Source organism: Phyllostomus hastatus, unplaced genomic scaffold (assembly GCF_019186645.2).
Source record: "Phyllostomus hastatus isolate PE091 unplaced genomic scaffold, TTU_PhHast_1.1 phas_contig_86, whole genome shotgun sequence".
NCBI classification, from domain to species: Eukaryota; Metazoa; Chordata; class Mammalia; order Chiroptera; family Phyllostomidae; genus Phyllostomus; species Phyllostomus hastatus.
The window spans coordinates 55242676-55251517 of NW_025333977.1; positions in this window are offsets into that span (position 1 = coordinate 55242676).

The window sequence follows — 8842 nt, forward strand, 5'->3', positions numbered from 1 at the left end:
CAATACATATAATTAATCCTAATCTTCAAAATTTACCATACCCAGTTGCAATATAGTATAAACTTAGAAAACCAAAGAGAAATGATATTTGGATAATACAAGAAATTCTTTCTTCTGAAAGGTAAATGCCATAAAATATTGCATAAAACATTTACCCATGTACAAATCTGACTCCCATGATAATTCTCTAATTTTGGAGAGTCACTTTTTGAGCACTGATTTTTGTTCAAGTAGCCTGTCTCCTGGGAGGCTTCTATTTCAACAATAAGATCAATAGTTCATGGTTTGTTTGATTTACACAGGCCCAGGTGTCTGTCTTGACAATGTCTTTCTTTACCTTTTTATATCAAATGGATCCAATCTCCTTGGTTGTCATAAAGAACAGCAAGGATATTCCATAGTGGTGGTAGGTTGTTATAACACTGAAATCCCAGTTAAACAGGAGAGAACTGCCTAAGGAACTGACTTATACCATGTTCTGGTTTGAGGACCAATGCAACTAATTGTAATAGGTAATGAAGACAAAACAACTTAAACACAAATGTGAAAGAATATGTATACTCTTATGTTCATAGAAGCATTATTTAAAATAGCCATCACCTGGAAAGAGCCCACATGTCCATCACTAGATGAGTGGATAAAAAACCTGTGGTACATTTACAGAATGGAATATAATGCAGCTGCAAAAAAGGAAGGAAATCATACCTTTTAAGAGGGCATTGATGGATTTGGAAATCATTATGCTGAGTGAAATAAGCCAGTCAGAGAAAGACAAATACCATATGATCTCACTTATATGTAGAATCTAATGAACAAAAGAAACTGATGGATAAAATAGAAACAGAGACGTGGGACAGCTGTCACAGGGAAGGTAGGAAGGGAGGAGTAGATGAAAGAAGGTGAAGGGGTTATTCAAAGAACATATATGTATAAATCATGGACACAAACAACAATGTGGTGATGGCCAGAAGGAATGGGGAGGGGGAATGGCTGAGTGGAGGGACACAACGGTGGGTGGGAAATGGATATTTCTGTAATAGTGTAAGCAATAAAAACAAAGAAAAACAGAAACTTAAATTCCTTATTCCTGAGTTTATTTACAGATTTCTTACTGGTTGCACGAATCCTACGTTAAGGGGAGAAATGACTTGATTTTCTCAAATGCACATGCTTTGATTTACCTGATTTATACACAACATCAACCCCTCTGATCTTTGTTTTCTGATTGGCTGAACCCATATTTTGGCCTCCTACCTCTGTTGATTTTACGTGTAATAAGTAAAGAAAACCTTCTGACTCCTTTTTTTAATGACCATATTTGTCTTATTTATCAAGGGTAAATTATTGTGTCTATAAGGACAGTGCTTTGGGATCTAGGTTAACTTATTTGTTTCTTGGTCAGTATTTACCCCATTATAATCCTAATTCTAAATGGATTTTATCTAAATATCAGTAGCTATAGGATGCTTCTCCACTGACTATTATGTAAAGCATTAGATGCTTTTCTCTTATATTGTGTAAAAAGCAGCTGGTTTTACGCTGACATGTCTACTTTTTCATAGTCCTTGTATTTTTGGTACAAAACTGTTCTTTATATACTTTACAGTGAAAGCTACATGTATTGTTTTACTCCATTTACCATTGTCATGGTAAACATCTGATTGTGTTTTTTTTTAAGATTTTATTTATTTATTTTTAGAGAGGGAAGGGAGGGAGAAAGAGAGAGAAACATCAATGTGTGGTTGCTGGGGGCCGTGGCCTGCAACCCAGGAATGTGCCCTGACTGGGAATCGAACCTGTGACACTGATTCACAGCCCATGCTCAATCTGATTGTGGTTTTTAAATTGGACATTTTGACAACACAGTAGGTAATTAAAGAAAAATGACTAAATGGCTAATATACACTACTCAAGTTTATTAAACTACTGATTGGCTTGATTGTTTATTGTCAAGTTAGCATAATTAGGGACTTTGAAGGACCAAGTTTAAAAATTTTATGACAAAAATGTCTGTGGAAGAGGTATGTAGATAAAACCCATGTGTAGAGAGTGTGAGATTTTTCAGTGCCACATGTGTGCCTCTGGTTACATTGTGTCTTGGTGATCAAGGTATTTTGTGTAGATAATATCACTTTCAGGTTTTCAGAGACTCCATCAATTTAGTTTTCATTTAATTGCTTTTAATATAATTTGACTGATTATTTGGTATGAACTTTTTATTTCATATATGTAACTAAAAAGTACAATGAAGGTGTATAATTCAATGAATTTCCCCAATGTAAACAGATCTATGTAATCAGCACTTATATCAAAAAGCAGGTATTAGCAGCTTCCCAGAAACCACTCTGGCCACTTTCAGCAGTATCTTCTTTCAAGGGTGACCAACATTCTGACTAGGGATTAATTTAACCGATTTTTGAAATGTGTATAATAATTCAGTATATATTTCTTTGTGTCTGGTTTCCATCACTATACATTATAATATGTATCCATGTTTGCTGTGTAGAGTTGCGGTTCAAAAGTCTCATTGCTGTGTAGTATTCTATTTTATTAATATTCCATAGTTTCTTTATCCATTCTTCTGTCGATAGAATTTTGGAGTATCCTGGTTATTGCAAATAATGTTCCTATAAACATTCATGTACTTGTCTTTGGTGAATATAGTACTTTAAAAAATTACATATATGCCCAGGGGAACTGCTGGCTCAAAGGATATACATTGGTTGATACAAAAAAATATTTTCAAAAGTGGTTGTACAAATTGTACTTGACATTTGCTTGATCATGAAAGAGAGTGGCTTCTTAAATTTTGTGTCCTAGGCACTGTACCTGTCACAGCCTTGACCTGGTTTTGCATATTCTTAATGAATAAAGATGTTTATTAATGAATAATATATTTATTGGCTATTTGTATATCTTATTTGTGAGGCGCATGTTCAACACTTACATATTTTTGTATTTAATTTTCTGCCTGTTTCTTATTAAATTATATGACTTTTTTATATATTCTGGATGTGTCTTTTGTCAGGTATATGTATGACAAATATTTTCTGCCTCTGTTAACTTTCCTTTTACTTCCTTAATGATGACTTAATGAGTAGAGCATTTCTTAAGTGAAATTCAGCCTGATTTATCATTGTTTTCCTCTGTGACTGTCACCGAGCTCACCAAAATGGTAAGCAAGCAGACTGGGGCCGTTCACTTGTCACCTTGGTGTAAGACCCAACAATTAATTCAGGAAGGAGCAAATCTTTATTTACAATATTCCATCCTTAGGGATCTCAGAGCACCTCAGCTTGGAGCCCTCTTTTCTCACCAGACATAGCACTGCCCATGCTCCCCACCAGGCTATACGCCAGAACCCCCCCAACTTCCCATGTCCTTGTCTGTGCAGGATCTGGAATATACTGCCATCAACCTCTCTGCATAATAAATAGTCCAAGAAAGCTGTTTTGTCCCAAGGGAAAGTCCCAATCTGCAAGGCAGCATCTTGCAAAGAAGTCCTTTGCAGCTCTGGAGTCAGCTAGAGAAGACACGATCACAGCAGCAGTGCATGGCCTAATCCAGCATGTCTCTTCCTTCACTGTTATTCCTTGCACAGCCAAGAGTGCTTTTCCTTCCCAAGCAGCATGGTCAGGAGAGCTCCCCACAGCTGCTACATCCTGCTTTTCTTCTCTTTCTTAAGCCATGTGATGTAGAGCCGGAGAGAGACTGCCTCTAATGGCTCTCCTACTCCCTTCCATGCCACATGGTCCAGAGGACCAACATGGCTGCCATGCTTGACTTTAAATTCTTACCCTGCTCCTCCTCCTTAACTCAATTTCTAACTCTTCCCACGATGGGCTACCACACCAGCCCTCTGGTTTCTTCAACCTTTATCAGCTGCCACTGTTAGTCTGGGCATGTGTGGCCCATTAAGCAGAGGGTACCTCTTTCCTACTCTCGCCCAGGTGTAGCAACTGGGGGACTGCCTCCCATCACCAGTTAAAGTCAGGCCCATCTATCTCCCTGGCTCTTGGAACATCTGACTCAGCTACTTGACATATCTATGAAGCTAGCCAGCTGTTATTGACTGGTTGAGTACCTCTCAACCAGTTAATCCACTTCCCCATCCCCCAAGTGATCGCTGTAGGTTTTTTTCCTATATACCGGGGCACCCCAAGTTCTGAACCTCATTACACAACTGTTATACACCTAGTGTCCATATTTGCCTCTCCAGGTATATCAGATTCTATATTTTTCTAAAAGTTTTATGTTTACTTTTCTAATTTAGGTCTGCAATCCATCAATAAATGATTTTTGTATACATTTTGATGTAAAGGCCAAAATTATTATTATTTTTTCTATCAATTGACCCAGCACTATTGCTTGAAAATACCATTATTTCTCACTACTCTTCAGTATCATCTTTATCAGGAGCTAAATAATTATAGACACATGAGTACTAGAGTCTCCATGTAGTTCCATTGATCAATTTTTAATTATTTTATTAATATTATACTGATCTGATTAGTATTGCTTTAATATAAATCTAGAACATGATTCCTTCAGCTGTCTGGTTTTTCTTAAAATTCCCTTCACTCTTCTTGATTGATTTTTACATTTTGCAATTTACAAATGGCTTTTAGAATTTGTCGGTCAATGCCTCTCATCCTTCTCACCAAAAATATTATTTATAATATATTTGAGAGTTAAGTTATTGTAATAAAGTGCTTTCTTGTCATACCTGGCAGCAATATTGTAGTAGTTTTATATAAAGATATATGTATATGTCTTGACATTTAGGATATCACATTTAAAAAAAAAGAAAGCTATTTTTATGTACGAATATGACTGCTAAGAGTTTTGAAGTCTTACTAAATAGCAATCTAGATTGGCTGCACTACAGGCATTTGTCACCTCCTCTCATTACATATACAAGGTCAGCAAAGAAAAATAACATTTATGGAGTACTGCCAGAATAACATGCAGAACATACTTTGACTAAATTGAAAGCATACAGGCTTCTTCTCAAATAACCATGCCCAATTGATTTCTAGTGGCTCCCTGGGGCCACATATAGACCCAGGCAAAGAAGATTTAGCTATCAGTTAAAGGTATACACCATCAGCAAGGGAGATGTGGTCAGCAAGAGATGTAGATGGCATGTATTTTCCATCCCACACCTGGAAAGTATCTATCACCTTCCCTTACATTACACCAGAGTTTGGGTCTCCTTGACAGAACCGTTTTCTTTTGGTTCCTTAGAATTTATTTTCTTTCTGTTTCAGAGTGCTGTTAAAAGAAATGTTTCTAAAATTATTGTCATACATGACTTTTACTAATTGTCAGTATGTTTTACAAATATTATATGCTGAATTATAGTGTTCTTTTGGTGAAGACAAATAAGAACAAGATTAATTTAAATTTTCTGTCTAAGAGAAATCAGCTTTTGAATAGTCTTGTTTTTATCTTATGGAGACCATAAATCGTGTAACTAATTATGTTTTTCCTTCTTTAATTTGGTACCAGATTGTTAGAAACAAACCTATAGAATATCTGTAGTACATGGATAGTTTTTTTTAGATCAGTTAGTGTCATAACTTTATTCTTACATATGTCTTATTTTTCTCATCACTTTTTGTCCTGCTTTTTTCCTCCATGTATTTTCTTTCTTTTTTTTATTGTGGCTTTATTTTACAATTGCCAGTTTTGCATATTTTTGGCAAATGAATGAATAGATATTTCAATAAAGACATAGGTGACAAGTAGAGAGACTCAAGAAAACTGAATAAGACAGAAAAGTTGAAATGAGTTTCTATTGGGATTTGTGGGCAAATGCATTAAATAGCCTTTAACCATACAATCAACAGAGTTATGATTTGAAAGTAATTTAAATAGGAAGGAGAACATTAAGAGGGGAAGAAATATGATGTTGGGGAAGGCATGTTAGAGAAGGTGATTCTTTGTGACAGCCACTGAACAGCAAGACATGACAGCTTTGTTATCACACAAAGCAAATCAGGAGGTAGGGGTGTCAGGTAAGATAATGAGCTTTGTAATACTCTGTGGTGAAAGCACTTTTACATATTCTGAGGTCATTTAAAAGTTGGCTTTTCAAGCATAGCAGAACAAAGGTTTAAATCCAGTCTGAGTTCTAAGGTAAAGTAATGCAGGGCACACAACGCGTTGATTAACATAAAAACTACGCACTGATTGTCATAAAAATGCTAACCAAATCCTGAAATGAAGGTAATCAGGAATGGATATTTTTAACACACACACACATCCACCACTGAGAGCAATATTGAAAAGGTTGCACTGAAAGAAAAATCTGCTTCGTGATATACAATAGGACAAAGAATGATAAAGCTGGATCTGTTCTAAAGGCAAGCAACAAATGAATGAATGAAAGAATTTCCTTGTAGTGAAAGGCTTTCCCAATGCTGGGCTTGGAAATTTTATCCCTGACTAGGCTGGTTCTTAAAAGGAAAATTCTTGAATGGTGATGGAGAGAAGTATAGCCTCACACAGGAGCACTTCACAGTGTTGAACAACCAAAAATTAAATGAATGCAATTCTGCTGAAATGTTTCTATAGAAATACAGAGGGGGAAAAAACCTTTCTGATATAAAAGAAGTTTTTGTTTTATATACTTACCATATGCATAAATATCTTTATCAAGATACCTTATGGAGCATAAACTCGTAAGTAATTCTGGGTAAAATGTTGGCTTATTTCAATAAGTAATACTCAGAATGTTTCCATAAGATCATTTCTTAACCTGTATTATTTACATTCTCTGAGAACTCAGTTTCCCAGCAGTAAAACAGGAGTGTTTGTTAAGATAATCACAAAGAAGCCTTCAGGCTCTCAGACTGTATAATTCTCTAATTATATAACTGGTGCTCTGGTTCTCTCACTTAACTCAGGGACAAATCACAGTGCCATGCACACTAGGAAGATAAAAATGTTTAATGCTTGAGTGAATTTTAATTTGTTTTACTTAAATTTCAAGAAACTTAATAAAAGGTATTTTTCACCAAAGTAATTACTTTCCAAAAATATATTTAAAAATATATTTTCTTTAATCTAATAATTTGAAGGAAAGAAAAACTACAATTTATTTTAACAATGTAATTGATGAAATTATTAATTATACACAGTGCAAATGGGATACTACACCAAAATGGACTTAGCAATTCTTGCCTAAAAATGTAATTACTCTTAAGCTTTTTCATAATATATGAAATATTCAAGAGATAGTTGGACAAAGATGCCACAGAGGTATGGAATTCCACTATAAGAGTACAAGTTATACAAGTTGTACAAGCGTTTACTATAAGTGCATGGTAATAACAAGGGGTTATGCTGTCCGAAGAAGATATGTGGTATGGGGAAGGAGTTTCAACTTAAATATTGTAAAAATGTAATCAAATTACAAAGCTTACTGATTTATGAATTTTTGAAAATATTATCTTTCTTTAATATTAGAATTAGTAGTTGGCTAATGAGTACAAAAATATGTGGACAGAATAATGAAGAAGTTTCAGTCTATAGGTGGGTGAGAAAGATTGAGGCATGCGAACAAGTGACTATGAGGCAGGATAGAAAATATTTTTATGCTCCTTTGAAGACTAGAGTTTTCTGAGCAAACTTTACTGGAACCTGGGTTAAAGAACAATCTTGGAATGTAAAAGATGACTATCTCATTGTTTTGATTTGCACTTTTCTGATGACTATTGGCATTGAATGTTTTTTCATGTCTTTTGGCCACCTGTATGCCCTCTTTGAAGAAGTATCTATTCAGGTCATTTGCCCACTTTTGAATTGGATTGTTTGTCTTGCTGGCATTGAGTTATATAAAGTCTTTATATATTTTGGAAATTAACTCCTTAATAGATGTGTCATTGACGAATATGTTCTCCCATAGAGTGGGTTCCCTTTTCATTTCATTGATGGTTTTGGTTTTTGGGTTTGTTTGTTTGTTTGTCTGTTTGTTTGTTTTGGTGTGCAAAAGCATTTTAAAGTGATACATTCCCATTTGTTTATTTTTTTCTTTGTTTCCCCTGCCTCACCTCATGCCTGCCAGAATGGCAACCGTCAAGTATTTTTACTTTATTTTTATGATTAACACTATCAGATGTCACCATTTTACCCACTTTCCCACCCCTCTGTCCTTACCCTCCCCTTCTCTCTCTCCATTAGAGCACTGTTGTCTGTGTCCCTGGGCTATGCATATGTGTTTTTTGGCTAATCCCTTCACCTTTCTCCATCCAGTCCCCAGTCTCCCTACCCCCCACCCCCTCTGACAGCTGTTAGTTTCTTTCATGTAGCTATGCCTTTGTTCTATTTTGTTCATCAGTTTATTTTGTTACTTAGGTTACACATATAATTGAGATCATATGGTATTTTTTTTCCTCTGGCCATTTCTTTCACTTAGCATACTAATCTCCAGGTCCATCCATCCTGTCATAAAAAGTAAGATTTTCTTCTTTTTTATGGCTGAGTAGTAGTATATACCATTGTATAAATGTACCATAGCTGTGTTACCCACTCATTTATTAAAGGGCATTAGGGCTGTTTTCAGATCTTACATATTGCAAATAACACTGCTATGAATATAAGGGTTCACATATTCTTTTGAACTGGTGTTTTGGAATCCTTAGGATATATCCCCAGAAGTGCAATTGGTGGTTTGAGAAACAGTTCCATTTTTAAATTTTCAAGGAAAATCCCTACTCTTTTCCACAGTGGCTGCATTAGTCTGCTTTCCCACCAACAGTATACTAGGGTTTCCTTTTCTTCAAATTCTCTACAGCACTTGTTGTTTGTTGATTTATTGACAATAGACATTCTGGCA